This window comes from Erinaceus europaeus, chromosome 14 (assembly GCF_950295315.1).
Source record: "Erinaceus europaeus chromosome 14, mEriEur2.1, whole genome shotgun sequence".
In the NCBI taxonomy this organism is placed as follows: Eukaryota; Metazoa; Chordata; class Mammalia; order Eulipotyphla; family Erinaceidae; genus Erinaceus; species Erinaceus europaeus.
Window position 1 is genome coordinate 47,250,991 of NC_080175.1, and position 14,566 is coordinate 47,265,556.

The window sequence follows — 14,566 nt, forward strand, 5'->3', positions numbered from 1 at the left end:
CTGCCTGAGACCCATTTGTTTAGACTCCATGCCAGTCATGCTGCAGCCAGCAGGCAAGGTGGGTGAGGGACAGCCGTCTGACCACTCAGATCTGTAGATGCTTGAGGTCTGCTCTTCTGGCCAGAGTTGTATCCTAAGGATCAGCTATGGACTTGAGAATTTAAAGAGTTAAGTTGTCTCAGTGACACTCATTCTAAACCAGCCCACCTAGCCCATCAGCCCTCAGAAATCACCGGGGGGAAAAGGACAGTGTTGTCTGCGCTGCCCAGACCTAGAGATGCTCATGGTTATAGTAAAATCATTTTCCCCTGCATCTTGGGCAGTGGAAGTTGCATTTGTGAGTTCTCCCCAACTTTTGTTCTCTGTTATTCCAGAATCTGCTGTGTTTGTGTACATTTCCAGCGGAGGAAACTGAGGCCAGATAGCTGAGGGGACATGCTAATACACACAAAGGCAAGCAGAGTCCGGATTCAAACACAGACAGGCAGACTCTGGACCCGCATCTCACATTCTAGAATTCAGGATGCTGTGTCTTCTGGCATCTGCCAACCACTCTCCAAACATGTGAGGAGGACAGTTGCTAAGCGAAGGCCTCCTAGTGCCTTAGACACTCTTCCGTCATCCAGCGGTGTTTCAGAGTCCATCTGTACTGGGATGGTCAGATAGTGTCCTGTCCTACATCATGTCCTGTAAGGTATGTGGTTTCTCTGGAGAACAGGGAGCTGTGTCTGATCAGACACAGGATAAACAGGTGCTGAGGATAATAAGGAAGAGGGGCAGGAGGGAGCTAGACCCTGGGCAGAGTAGTGGGAGGCCCCAATGCTGAGTCAACAGAGCATGAATACCCTACAAGCGGGATGGCATGCACCCTCGATGCACCCATGGGCATTTCTGTCCAGGTGGGGTTCACGGGATCAGCGATGGGCTCTCTATGTCCTCTCCCTGCAGGCATCTTCTGACCCACAGTCAGTGTAGACACACGTCTCAGGGCTGCTGGCAAGTCCTGGGGGCTTCCAGGCAGGGTGGGAGTGGCTGGCTCAGTTCTATGGTGCAGGATTTTCTAATTCCATTAAGGAAGCTGTATCCATCCATCCATCCATCCATCCATCCATCCATCCATCCATCCATCCATCTGTCTGTTAGTTGTGGCAGAACTGACTTAGGTTACAACCAGAACCCTTTCCTGAAATCACGAGGCTTGAGAAAGTAGTGTGGATGCTCACAAGGTAGGAAGAGGGACAAGTCCCTCCCCTCCCCCTCCCAGGGCTTGTGGGACTGCTTGTGTCCTGCCTTGTCATCACCTTCCCTGCTCTGTAGTACCCTGTAGGTATGGTGAGTGGGTCCCCCTGCACCAAGCTTTTGGAGTCTAGGGGGTTCAGGTGCTATGTGTTCCTCTGAGAACCTGGGCTGTCAGCTGCATGGCCTAGGAATGCAGCTTAGGCCTGTGAATATAGTGGAAGCTGATCTGGCAGCCCAGGGCACAGGAGGAAGCTGGCAGAGAGCAGGGAGGAAGACCACAGGGACAGAACAGGCCCATGACCTGCACTGCCTCTGGTTGGCACAGGGGGTGGCACTGAGCCACACACAGTGGGACACAGACACTGCTGTCCTTGGAAGAGTTGAGGCCACCCTCCCAGCCCAGCCTCCTGCTGTCACCTGTCTGCCTCTGGGGACAGTGACCTGAAGGTGGCTCCACTCGAAATATTGGGTTCCTGGGGGGAAGGCAGGAGCCAGCAGGACCTGGGCCAGTTCTGGAGTAATGTCTCTAGTCCCTGGTGCCCAACCAACAGGACCCCGAGCAAAGCAGTGCTCCTGGGGTGGGTGTTGAGGAGGGCGGTGAGCAGCTCCTGGTGGTAGGCTGGCACTCAAGGGTCCTCAGGGCCTGTGCAGGACAGGGTACACTCTGATATAGGCTATATGTTGCAACATGCAGTGAGCCTGTGGAAGGAGCTCCTGCCCCTCACCCCCACCAAACCTGGGTTCTCTGAAGCTGCACTTCACTTCTTTGTTTCCTTCCTCCCTGCTGGTGCTTCCCTTCTTCCTTTATGTCTGTTGTTCCCTGAGCATTTTTATATGTAATTATTATTATTTTAGCACCAGAGTTGTACTGGGGCTCAGTGCCTGCATACTTCTACCACTTCTGGTGACCATATTTTTTCTTTCTGTGTTGATAGAGGGTGAAAGACAGACAGAAGTAGAGACCCCAGAAGCACTGCTCCAGCTCTCATGAAGCTTCCCCCTGTAGGCAGGAACCAGGGGCATGAACCTGGGTCACTGCACATGCTGACTATGTGCTCTACCAGTTGTACCACTGCCTGACACTGAATTTTCCATCCTCTTTGAACCTCTCCTGCCTCCTCTCTTCTTGTCTGGCCTTCTTTCTCCCCTCACCCAGACGTGTCTTCTCTCCAGCTCTCCCCACCATCCCCAACTTCCTCCTTGGGGGATTCTGGCATCACCTGCTCCCCAGGCTCTGGCTGCCCTGCTCCTGCCCTTGGTTCCTCCCCGTGGCCTGACAGCTCGTCAGCAGACCCTCCTAAGGACCTGCCAGGAGTTGAGCACATGTTACATATTACACTGACTGGGGACCAGTCTCCCATATCACCAGCAAGCTGACAATGCAATGGGCCCTACAGGAGTCCAGTTCCAGAAGATGCTTCATGGGGGCTGGGACTTGGATGTGGGCAAGAGGGCATTGTGGTGGGCTCTACTCTTCAGGGGCTCTGGTGTGAGTACCCTGGGTGGCAGGGCTGCCAAGACTGGCAGAGGGGACACCCCCAAAAGCTAGTAGGGTCAGGGACATACATCTTTGTGAAGAGTTGACAGAGCAGGTCAGTGTCCCCAAGGCCAGCACCCACAGGGTACTCTGGAGCCAGTGTCTGTGCCAGTGCTGTGCTCCACCCAGGGTTAAACTTGGGAAGAAAAGCCCCACAGCACCACCCCACTAAGCATGGGATGCCCAACATCCCACAAGAAGCTGGACACAAAGGTGGTGTGAGCACTGTCCCTGCTGCACTGTGAGGGTGTCACTGGGCTCTGTGTCTTGCAGCCAGAACACTTGTGGAGACACCTTTCCCCTACCCTCCCCATGCTGGACCTGCCCCAGCACCATCACCCCCAGAACACCCTAGACCTCTAGCACCTAGGGGTACAGGTCTGACCTGGAGAACTTGTCTGAGGGTGCCAGTACATGGGAGGGGTGAGGTATCAGGTGAGGCCAAGGCTGGACCCCCAGACTCACCCACCTGCCAGGCAGTCCTCACACCAGTGGGGCTGCTAGTCTAAATGGCACCCTGGAGGGTGGCAGGTAGGGTGGTAACTGTTCTGAATCTCCCTGTGGCCTATGTGAACACCTGGTTCTTAGGGCCCTTGTTTCTGACAGAGTGCTGAACTGAGTGAAACATCTAGTGCTTTGTACCCCAACCCCCTATAGCCTGAGCCCCCCCTACAGGACCCTGACTGTCCTGCCCTCAGTCACATCCTGGGATGGAGGCCAGGGGACAAAGGAAGGAAATAGAGTCACCTGGTGCTGCAGGACTGGGGAGGGAGTGGCTGGAGGCAGGGTGCCATTCCAGGGTGAAGGACAAGGTGGTGCCCTGGAGAATTCAGAGGCTGTTGCAGGCTAGGGCAGTGCTGAGGAAGGTGGGCAGTCTGCTGAGCTTCAGAGTCACCATCTGATGGGTCCTCTGCCCCTCTGTGCCCAAACTCTGGCTTCTTGGTTCAGTGTCACCTGTGCCCAGCACTGTTCTGAACCCTGCACCGAGGGACCATTAGGATCACGTGGGCTTGTGTTTTTGATTGTGTGTGTGTGGGGGGGGGGGGGGAAGCAGAAGAGAACCACTGAAACCATGAAAGCAGGATCCCTGTCCCCTGGGAACTGACCAGCCAGTGTCTGGGGCCGTTCTAGGCAGTATTTCCCTGGTCCCTTCCACCTCCACTTCCACACGTGGACACCAGGGAAACCTGACCCTCCCTCTGGGCATGGGCTCTGTTGTTCTCTTTCTTGTGTCTGGCACAGGCAAGGAGGTCGAAGAACCTATGAAAGAATTGCACAGGACATTTAGAGGAAGGGGCCAAGTGGAAGAGATACAAAAGTGATAAGCCAGGCTGGGGAGATAGCATAATGCTTCTGCAAATTACTTTCCTGCCTCAGGCTCTGACATGCCAGTTTCAGTCCCCAGCACCATCATCGGCCAGAGCTGGGCAGTGCTCTGGTTAAAAAAAAAAGGGGGGGGGGTTGGGCTGTAGAATAGCGGGTTAAGTTCAGGTGGCACAAAGTGCAAGGACCAGCATAAGGATCCTGGTTCAAGCCCCTGGCTTCCTACCTGCAGGGGGGTCACTTCACAAGCAGTGAAGCAGGTCTGTAGGCATCTATCTTTCTCTATCCTTCTCTGTCTTCCCTTCCTCTCTTGATTTCTCTCTGTCCTGTCCGACAACAATGACAGCAATGACAACAACAATAACAACAATGACAATAAACAACGAGGTCAACAAAGGGGGGAAAATAGCCTCCAGAAGCAGTGGATTCATATACAGGCACTGAACTCCAGTGGTGACCCTGGAGACCAAAAAGAAAAAAAGAAAAAGAAAAAACACAACTCCCCAAATGAGGACTCTGAGGGTGGTGTGGGGACACTGGGATGTTATTGATATGGCCTAGTAGATGGTGCATTTGGCTCTCAGGCCAGGGGTGCTGATTTTGATCTCTGTCATCACATGTGCCAGAGTGATGTTCTAGTTCTCTCTCTCTCCCTCCTCTCTCTCTCATTAATAAAATCTTTTAAAAAGTAGATGGTACTGATCACACACACACACACACACACACACACACACATATGAGGGGATGTTATGACTTCACTATGTGGTGTGTGTAAAGCTCAGCACAAGTGTGGGGAAGGGGCCCCAGGGTGGCAGCTCGAAGAAGTATCTCCTCGGGAGGTAGGTGGCATGGGAACATTGAGCCACCTGGAGCTGCCCATGAGGCTGCCTGGGAAAAGGCCAGTTGTGTGCAGGTGTGAGTACCCCGCCCTAGCCCACTGCCATCTCAACCTGGTCTTCCTTCCATGTTCCTGGTGAGCACTCAGCCCCATCAGCATTGCCAAGCCTACCTATGCATCCATCCCTGGGAGAGGGAGTGGGACAGGAGAATGCATGTGTAGAGATTTGTTCTGTCCCTATGTACTGTTTGCAGGAAGAGTGACTGGGAAGAGGAACTGAAGGACTTTGAGGCCTTGAGGCCCTTCCCATGGCCATAGATCTTGGAGCTCTAATCCAGTGAGTATGCCTGCTAGGTTCCATGAGTGACAGCCCCTCCACACACACATACACACTTGATAGCGAGAGGGTGGGAATGCGCAATGGGCTAAAGGAAACCTGAGGACATTCCTGTCCATTGTCCTGGCTTTGGTGTTGGTGGTCTTCGGCAGTGGTGAGTTTCCCTGTCACCAGAGGAAATCAGCTGAAGCTGGCTGTCCATCTGAGCAGCTCCAGTGCAAGGCCTTTCCATGGAAACTTAGTGCTAGCCTAAGTGGAAAGTAAACTCTTCCTGTAGCCACTTAAAATTTTTTTAATTTAATTTTTTGAATTATTTTTATTACCACCAGGGTTATCACTGGGGCTCAGTGCCTACACAACAAGTGCATCACTCCTTGCAGTGATCTCCTCCCCCCTTTTTTCTTTTTCCTGTATTTGATAGGACAGAGAAAAATTAAGAGGGGAGGAGGAGATAGAAAGAGAGACAGAGGGAGTCAGGTGGTAGCACAGCAGGTTAAGTGCATGTGGTGCAAAGCTCAAGGACTGGCATAAAGATCCTGGTTCAAGCCCCCAGATCCCCACCTGCAGGGGAGTCACTTCACAAGCAGTGAAGCAGGTCTGCAGGTGTCTATCTCTCCCCCTCTCTGTCTTCCTCTCTTCTCCATTTCTTTCTGTCCTAACAATGACGATATAAATAACAACAATAATAATAACTACAACAATAATAATGATTGGCAACAAAAGGGAAAAATAAATAAATATAAAAAATAAAAAGAAAGAGAGACAACTGCAGCCCTCCTTCACCACCCTTGAAGCTTCTCCCTGCAGGTGGGGACCAGAAGCTTGAACTCAGGTCCTTATGCATGGATGATGTGCTATCTACTGGGTGCTTCACTGCCTGGTCCACTTCCCGCAGCCACTTAAAAAAGCTGGAAAGAAGTAGACAGGATGAGCTTTGTTCAGTAAACCCAAGATGCTTTTACCTCAACATGTGAGTACTGGACAATTAATAATGAAGCATTGCATGTCCTCATCTGTGTTTTATGTCTGAAGGCTGGTGTCATTGACTCCACTGGAACCTGTTGTGTTCAAAGGCTCAGTGATCACATGGGGTCATGGTGAATGTGTTAGGCAGATCTAGAATGTTCCTATCATCCAGAACATTGGTTGACAAAACTCTAGGCCCTGAAACTCACAGCCTGGCCTTTAGATTGGCAGCAGGACAGGCCAGCTAGGAAGACAGACTCATGGAAGAATGTTCCCAAACTTTCTCTGTTGGAGATAGCATGAAGCTGGGTGAGGGAACCCCACTGCTCTAGAATGTGTACTTCTGGTTGGAGAAGCCATGAGGTCCTTTCTGTGGCCATGGGCCTTGGAGCTCTAATCCAATGAGTATGTCTACTAGACTGTAGGAGGCTGACTTTGCACACTGACCCCCTGAGGCTGAGCCACAGGTAGGTTGAGTGCTTAGTGAGGTTATCCTTCACTTCCTCACCGAAAAGTGGAAAGCTAAGAAGCCAAGTGTCGGGGAAAGGAAGAGGATCACCTGGTAGAGCACACATGCTACCTGGCCCCCACCCTGCATGATCTTATTGGTCTAGGGCACTCTCCTCCCATTCAAATAAGGAGACATAGAGGGAGTAGGGGAAGGTATGACAGCCCTAAAGCTTCCTCTGTTGCCATAACACTTTCCATGTGGTCTTGGGGCTTGAACTGGATTGTGCGCATAGCAAGGCAAGTACCCTCCCTCCCTGACAAGGGCTTTCCTCATTGGTGCCCTTTTCATTTTTTGTTCAAGTGTCCATTTGAAGTGAGATCTGTCGTTCACTTTTTAAATGTCCTTGTTTGCTAACATAAAAGGTGGACAATTTGGACCAATCTGCCCCTCTTTTAAGCAATAGACTTTACTAAGTAGTGCTCTTTGAAAGTGAAAACTGTGACAGGAGATGGGGATCACTGGGCCACATTCATCCCACCATCTGTTTTTATTTTAAAAATTGCTTGGCACTGGGCCATGTGCATTGTTGGTGTCTTGTCTGTGGTGGCTTCACACTGCAGTGGTTGGTTGGAGCACTTGCAGCAGAGACCATATGGCCCACAAAGCTCAAAATACATGCTGGAAAAGTTTTCCAGCTCCATGGGAAAAGTTTGCCAGCCCTGCACAGCACTGTCCGAGGCCACACTTCCAGGGCACGTGGGAGGCAGAATTTCCTGGTAACCATGCTTCCAAAATAAGAAGGCCCAGATGAAACTCATTTTTAATGACATGATTTTCTTTTACTCCATCCAAAATATTTTCATGGCAACATTCATAATTAATCTAAACAAGACTGAGCATGTTGGCATTTCTTTTCTTTCTTTCTCTCTCTTTTTTTCCCCCCTGCTAAAGCTTCAAAATCTGGTCTGTATTTTCCACTCAGGGCCTGTGCATACCAGGCAGACATCTCTCAGAGTCACATATGGTTAGTGGCAGGTAGCAGGGCTGGGGAGGAGTAAGGCAGGTTTCATGGGGGGGGGGGTGTTGGGGGAAGGCCTGGTTTAGATGGAAAGACACAAAGCTGGGTGATGTCAGGGCAGGCTTTCAGACTGCCTGCCTGGTACTCAGGGTACCAGGGAGAAAGTGACATCTAGACTGAGCATTTTGAATTTTTTTTTTCAGTTGATGCTGACCTGACCCAGGGTTGGGCAGTGAGGATAAAGAAGGGTATGTGTGGGGATGCTTCATAGTTGGCATGGCCCCTGGACATAGGGACCAATGGAGCACAGAGGAGGGTCAGTTAAGGGTGTGTGGTTTCATACTTGAGATTGGTGTCCATGCTTGGGGTGGACCTGTTGGTGGCTGTGATCCTAACCCTGAGCCACCTGAGCCTTCTTGGTGGAAGAAGGCCTTTGCCTGGGAGCCCTCAGATTCTGGCTGCTACTCTGGCCTCCTTTGAAGGTTCTGGGCTGGGCCTGGCACGTACCATGACAGATGTTCACATATTTGTGCCCTTCTTCACCTCTTGTTCTCCCTGGATATGTGTTGTGAGCTTGGCTGAGGCTGAGGCCACTCCTCCTGGGTCCTGTGGTCCTCCCTACTGGCCTGCTGCCAAAGCTCATGTGCAAAGTACAGGAGGGGAAGGAAGAGGAGAAAGAAGAGGAAGAGGAGGGGGAGGAAGTGGAAGAGGAGGGGAAGAAGTGGAAGGGGAGAAAGGGAAAAAGAAAGAAGAGGGGAGGAAGAGGAAGGGAGAGGAAGTAGAGAGAGAGGAGAAGAAGTGGAAGGGGAGAAAGGGAAAAAGAAAGAAGAGGGAAGGAAGAGGAAGGGAGAGGAAGTGGAGAGAGAGAAGAAGCCTGCAGTGCTGACTGAGACCTCTCCAGCTGCCTATAAGCCACTCCCCCTGGCATGTGATGAGGGTCTGCAGAAGTTGCAGAGGCCCCAGTGTTCAGTGGAAACCTGTGTAGGGAGTTGAGGTGGAGAAATGGCAGGTGGAAGAAGGGTCAGCTCTCCTCTGTACCGTCTGAAGAGAACAGTGATTCCAGACCTGTGACATGGGGATGTTGGGACAGGAGAGGATGGGTTGAGGAGTGGATTGGGATCTCCTGGAATGAATTAGGGTATGCTCATTTGTGACCTGGGCTGGTGGATGCAAACTTTCACACAAGTTCTCACCAGGCATCTCTGACCTTTGTCTTTCTGGACCTCCTGCCCCCAACACCACTTTCAAGGCTTTGCTCTCTTGCTGGCTCTCCTGGAGGCCACATTTACAATCATGGCCACCCGGTGTCCCTTCCCACTCTGCCCCTCTCTCCTCCCTAACTCTGTTTCTCCCTGACATTTCTCAGTGTCTGACACACTACATGTATCATTTCTTCATGGGCCTGACACCCCTGCACATGTGTACACATGGGATAAGACTTTGCCATTGTTCACTACAATCTCCCCAGCCTCTGAAATAGTGCCTGGCTGCAGAAAGTACTGTAAGACTCACTGTGTGACCAAGGGATCCCTGCTTTATCCTCTGGCTTTCCAACACCCATATGCTTGTGGAAATGGCTATGGTGTCACAGGTTACAAAGACTTTTTAGGGCCCTGAGACTCAATGAGCTAGGATGGGAGCAAACTGCCCATCCATTCCAGCATCATTCTCTTCCCTCCTTCCATTTCTCCATCCTTTCTTCTTCTCTTCCATCTTTCCTTACTACATAGTTAATACCTGTGGTTCTTTTTAAATATTTTCCTCCCTTCTTTCTTTTTACTTGATAGAACAGAGAGAAATTAAAGGGGAAAAGGAGATAGATTGGTAGAAAGATTGAGATCTACACCACCGCTTCACCACTTGTGAAGCTTTCCCCCTGCAGGGGTGGACCAGAGGCTTGAACTTGTGTCTGTGTATATGTTAACATGTGCTCTTAACCAGATGCACCACTGCCCAGCCCCCTTCAATTGGAATTGAATTCACATATTATCAGAAGTACTTTTTGAAGTATGCATTTCAGCACTTTGTGAAGTATGCATTTTAGCACAAAATTGTGCAACTGTCCCCACTAGCTAACCCCAAATAGCTCCATTGCCCCAGAAAGAATCCCTGCACCCACTACCATACCATCCCCACCCATTTACCCTCCATCTCCAAAGATTGGCCTGCTGTGGATACTTATTTTTTGCTGCCAGAATTATTGCTGGGACTCAGTGTTTTCATGCTGATTTCACCACTCTCAGTAACTTGTTTTTGTTTGTTTTATTTTTTTTCTGACAGAGCTAGAGAGAAGTAAAGAGGGGAGAGAGGGAGAGACAGAGAGGAGAGACACTTACAGTAGTGTTCCACCACTCATGAAACTTCCCTCCATCCTGCAGGTGGGGACCGGGGACTTGAATCCAGGTCCTTGCACCAGCTCCCAAAGGGCCCACATGCCACTCCAGCCCCCTCTCAACATGCAGGCTGGCTGAAGATGCCCTGATGGTGCCACTTCTGGGTCACTGGCCCTATCCCTGTCCCTGGGGCCAAGGCAGGCACAGAGCTGTTGGGAAATGGACCTTCTGGTCACATTGATCTCCCAGCCTCATCCACCTGCTTCTGTCCTACACCTGGCTCTCAGATTGCTGGGTGACAGTGTTTCCTCCTGGGCAGCCTGAGGAAAGTAGATACCATGCCTCAGTCCCAGGCAGAGTCAGGCCTGCCCAATAGCAGCCTCCTCTGGGTGTTAAAGCTCAAGATGCAGTCCATCTAGCTAAAACAAAATTACTGAATTGTGTCCATCTCAAATGTTTCCATGTAGCAAGTCAACCAACAGTTTAAGCCCTGCTCAGACACACTCTTGGTTGCTGTCTCCGTGATGGAATCAGGCATATCTGAAGGCAGCTGTCGCTTTGAGGAGGCAGAACGCAGAGGAGAGAGGGGAGATCCAAAGCAGAGAGGGAACACAATTCTTTATTAGCGCAGGCACCTCAGGGTTGGGTGAGAGCGCAGCAGTTCTGGCCACATAGAGCTAGCCAAAAATGGCCATCCCCCACTACGCACACCATCCTTCAGTCACCGAGGTAAAAAATGGGCAGGGGGGGGTGGAATTAGGAGGGCTTTTTATAGGGCAACAGCCAGGAGTGACGTGTCAGGACAGGATTGATTGGGAAAGGCACTTGAGAATACCGTATTAACTCTCGTGGGAAGTGGCAGAGCCTGAGGGGACATCTGCTCAGTGTCTCCCCACTTTTCCTTTGTATCTAATGAACAGAGTGCAGGAAATATAGAGTGGAACAGGCTTAAATGTTTTAAGGAATGCCGTGCTCAGGTGGGAAGATGTAGGACGTTTTTGTGGGGAGGGAAGGCTTACATGGCCACCAACCTTGTGAGATTCATGTGTCCCCCCCTGTGCTCAACCCCTCTTTAGAGAGAGAGACTTACCTGGAGAGACTCATCTCATAGGTTAAGCTCTGCCAGGCTCCACCATCTCTTCACAATATTTATACATCTTTCGCTATCATTCTATCTAGTCATTGCATTAAGATGGTTCAATATCTGTAAAAGACTCTATCTGTGACAGAGGAATAGTAGTGCAGGGGTGAGCAGAAACCTTTTGGGCATAAACCTGAATGCTATAACAAAACAGGAAGGGACAAGTAGGGGAGCAGTAAGAGCCAGTGTGATGCCAAGGGGAGGCTTGGTGCGCAAAGGGGTGTTCCCTGTCTCTGGGGGCGTCCCCTGCCTCTGGGGAGGCAAGGCTTCGTAATGAGGGGCATTTCCTGCCTCAAAGGGCAGGACCTGTAGGCAGGAGGGCATGGCCTGCCAAGCGGAGGAGCTATTTGACATTGTATAGCTCTCAAGGCAACAGGCTGCAAAGTTCATGAACTACTGTGGGCATCTGCTCAAATGGAACCCCCAGAAATCCATTTGACCCCCTGTTCTCTGACATCGCCCACAAGATGGCATGACTACAGCAGCCCCCCCCCCCCGCCCCGGAAATCAATGATGTGACCTGAAGAAACTGATTCACAGACTCCAAAGCTTACTCTCTACAGAAAAGCGGAATTACAGTGGTTGACCTTCCCCATCGAGGCAGACATGCAGCGTTTCATCCCCTTGCATTTCTTCTGTGGTCATCTGCTTTGGACTGACACTTCTATCGGACTTACTGGTACACCTCTTGGACACTTTACACAACTTTACAGCAGCTTCCCTTTACGCTGCTGGGTTTCTCAAAGACTGACCGCAGCAATCCATGGACTTTGCATCCAGCAGCCTTGGGACTCTATAGGCCATGCCCCCTCGCCTATAGGCCCTGTCCACAGAGACAGGAAACCCCCCTTCCTTACTAGGTCCTGCCCACAGAGGCAGGAAATGCCCTTTGAGTCATGAAACTCCCCCAGAGGCAGGAAACGCCCTTTGAGACAATAGATGCCCACAGAGGCAAGAAATGCCCTTTCGCCTGCTAGGCCTTGCACTTTGAGGCAGGAAATGCCCCCCTCAGGTCTCCCCTTGGCATCACACTGGTTCTTGCTGCTGTCTTACTTGTTCCTCCATGTCTTCTGCCAGTTCTTTTGAAAATGCCTGTATGATATAGGTTTCTGTTCACCCCACATTCCTGATACTATGGCCATTAGTTAAAAAGAAAGGGGGAAATGTTGGTGTGTTTCTAAATTCTGCTTATAAGACCTTCTGTTTTGATCACCACATTAGGTTGGCTTGTATTACTTACGATGTAGTCTATTTACATAATCACTGTTTTACCTGGGTCCCAACCTGCCTGCAGGGTATTGGTTTAATCCCCACTGGTTAGATGGAAGCTTTCTATGTTCTGTTCACACTTTTTTTTTTCTCCGCCCCCTCTCCTAGTCATTTCCTTTCCCTTACCACTTCTGGTGAAGAGATGCATAAAAGGCGATCTATCTGATTAATAAACGAGATACTGCTTCCCAGCTCAGCCATGAGTCCCTGGTCGTCTCTCTACCACCTGTGAAGCTAGCCCAGCCCAGCAAATGGTGCCTGAACAGGGACTGGCAGGCAGCTTCCTCAGGCTCTCCTCTGTGGGACCCTCCTGTAGCTCCTTTGTCCTTAAATACTTTCATGCCTCCATTGTAGACTCAGGGCCCTTTTCATTCATGGTTCACTGCTAAGACTATTTCATTCTTAGGATCTTGGCCCAGAGATCCTTCCCTCCCTGCCATTCCCACTGCTGCTGTGTTGACTCAGCAGCCATGGAGCCAGTGCCCTGAGCCACTAGTGGTGCATAATGGGACCTCATGTCACACCTGCTTCAGGATTTGTGCTGGAAGCCCCAACCCCCCCTCTACCAGGAATGCAAAAGAGAGGGCCCAGGCCCTGAGTAGATTGGGAGCTGGGCTGCCCATCTGGGAGAGAGCTGCTGTAGGCGAAGCCAAAGCTAGTTTGTCATTCTTGGGTATAGAATCCTGTGGAGGGGCCAGGAGGTGGCCCACCCCTTAGATGCACATGTAACCTTTTGTGTGGACCCAGGTTTAAGCCCCTGGTTCCTATCTGCAGAGGTGGGAAGGGACGGTGCTTCATACAGAGCAGTACTTCCAAGTGTCTCTTCTCCCCCCACCTCTTTCTCTCTCCATTATTCACTCTCTGAAGAAGTGACCAGGTGGAGTTGTGTAGGCCCCAAGCCCCAGTGATCACACTTGGTGGCCAAACAAAACAAACCCCCCTATGATGTTCCCCCTCCTCTTCTTGAGCCTCAGTTTTTCTATATGTAAACAGAAGGCCTTCCAGTCCTGGATCCTCCCCTGCCAAACTGCTGGCTCTCAGGATCTGAGGCAACCTCTGCCAGCCCCTGGCCTCACCCACTACCTTAAAACAGGGAAGGGGCACATCCTGGCACAAGCCCACAGGTCAGGCTGGGAAATAGGACTGGGCAAACCCTTTAGAATCAGCACTGGCCTCAGGCAAAGCCTTGAGTCTGTAGATGGGCCTAGAGTGTGAACGGGTGCAGGCTCCTCCCTGAGAAGGCCCCTGGAGAGGAACCTGCCCTCCTGTTCCCAGTGAGGGGACCCTATTGGTGACACTGCCACCTCTGGAGCTTCCCACAAGCTAGATCTGAAATGAGAACAGAAGAGGAGGTTCAGGCAATGCATTTGTGAGCTGCATTGTGCTGGGGTATCTTAATTAGACCTAATTAGACTACTTAACTTTCAAATGAGACACTGGGATTTTTTTCCCCTCCTCTCTCTTTTGCTATTGCTTTTTTTGGTTCCCCTTTTGGAAAAGAAAACCAGGGTAAATATTTGAATGGCTTACTGCAGCCTAGATGAGAAGTGGCAGCCCACTGAGGGGGGTGGGCAGAAGGTTTGGCTGGCATAGAAGGGGGGATACTGCAGCTCCTTTCTTGGGTTGGCCAGGCTGGCTCTGGGTGGATCTCAGAGGCACTCCAGGGAGACAAGGGTGTACTGGCGTGCTCACTTTGCTCACTTTATTCCTGGCACTCAGTGGTGGATGAGTAGGAGCTGGTCCTTTGGGTAGGGCTGCTGCTACAGAAGAGCTTATGGTGGGCTCTGTCTACCTTTCTGGTTCACTCTGCACCCCACACCTGCTTCCCATCTCTGGTCCAGCTATCCAGGGGCCTTCTAGGCAGACCAGCTCCCACCTCTCAGCTCCCACCTCCCAGGGCTCTCACTCCCCTATCAAACCAAGGGAAATCTGCTGTCGGAGTTTTGACCACTGCCCACAGGTTAGCCATGGGGCCATTTCTGTTGGCAGTGAAGGCCATTCCCAAGGGTTTCTCATGCACCACTTCCATCCCCCGGGCCTCAACTGGAACCCATGCCCAGTCCCCCAGACATCAAGGAGTGGGTCTGAGCAGGTGGAAGGATGCTGTCCTCCCA

The 14,566-nt window shown here is 51.2% G+C and overlaps 1 protein-coding gene across 17 annotated transcripts in view; it reads left to right on the forward strand.

Annotated features, from left to right (window-relative positions):
- The window catches only part of RBFOX3 (RNA binding fox-1 homolog 3), a 375,241-nt gene that overhangs the window by 301,811 nt on the left and 58,864 nt on the right, over positions 1–14,566 (forward strand). Inside the window, exon 5 of one of the 17 annotated variants that reach the window (XM_060171872.1) lies at positions 5,192–5,274. The exons of the other annotated variants lie outside the window; for them this stretch is intronic. The gene's annotated coding sequence lies outside the window, so the exon portion shown is untranslated. The remainder of the gene's footprint in view (positions 1–5,191; positions 5,275–14,566) is intronic. 17 annotated transcript variants of the gene reach the window in all.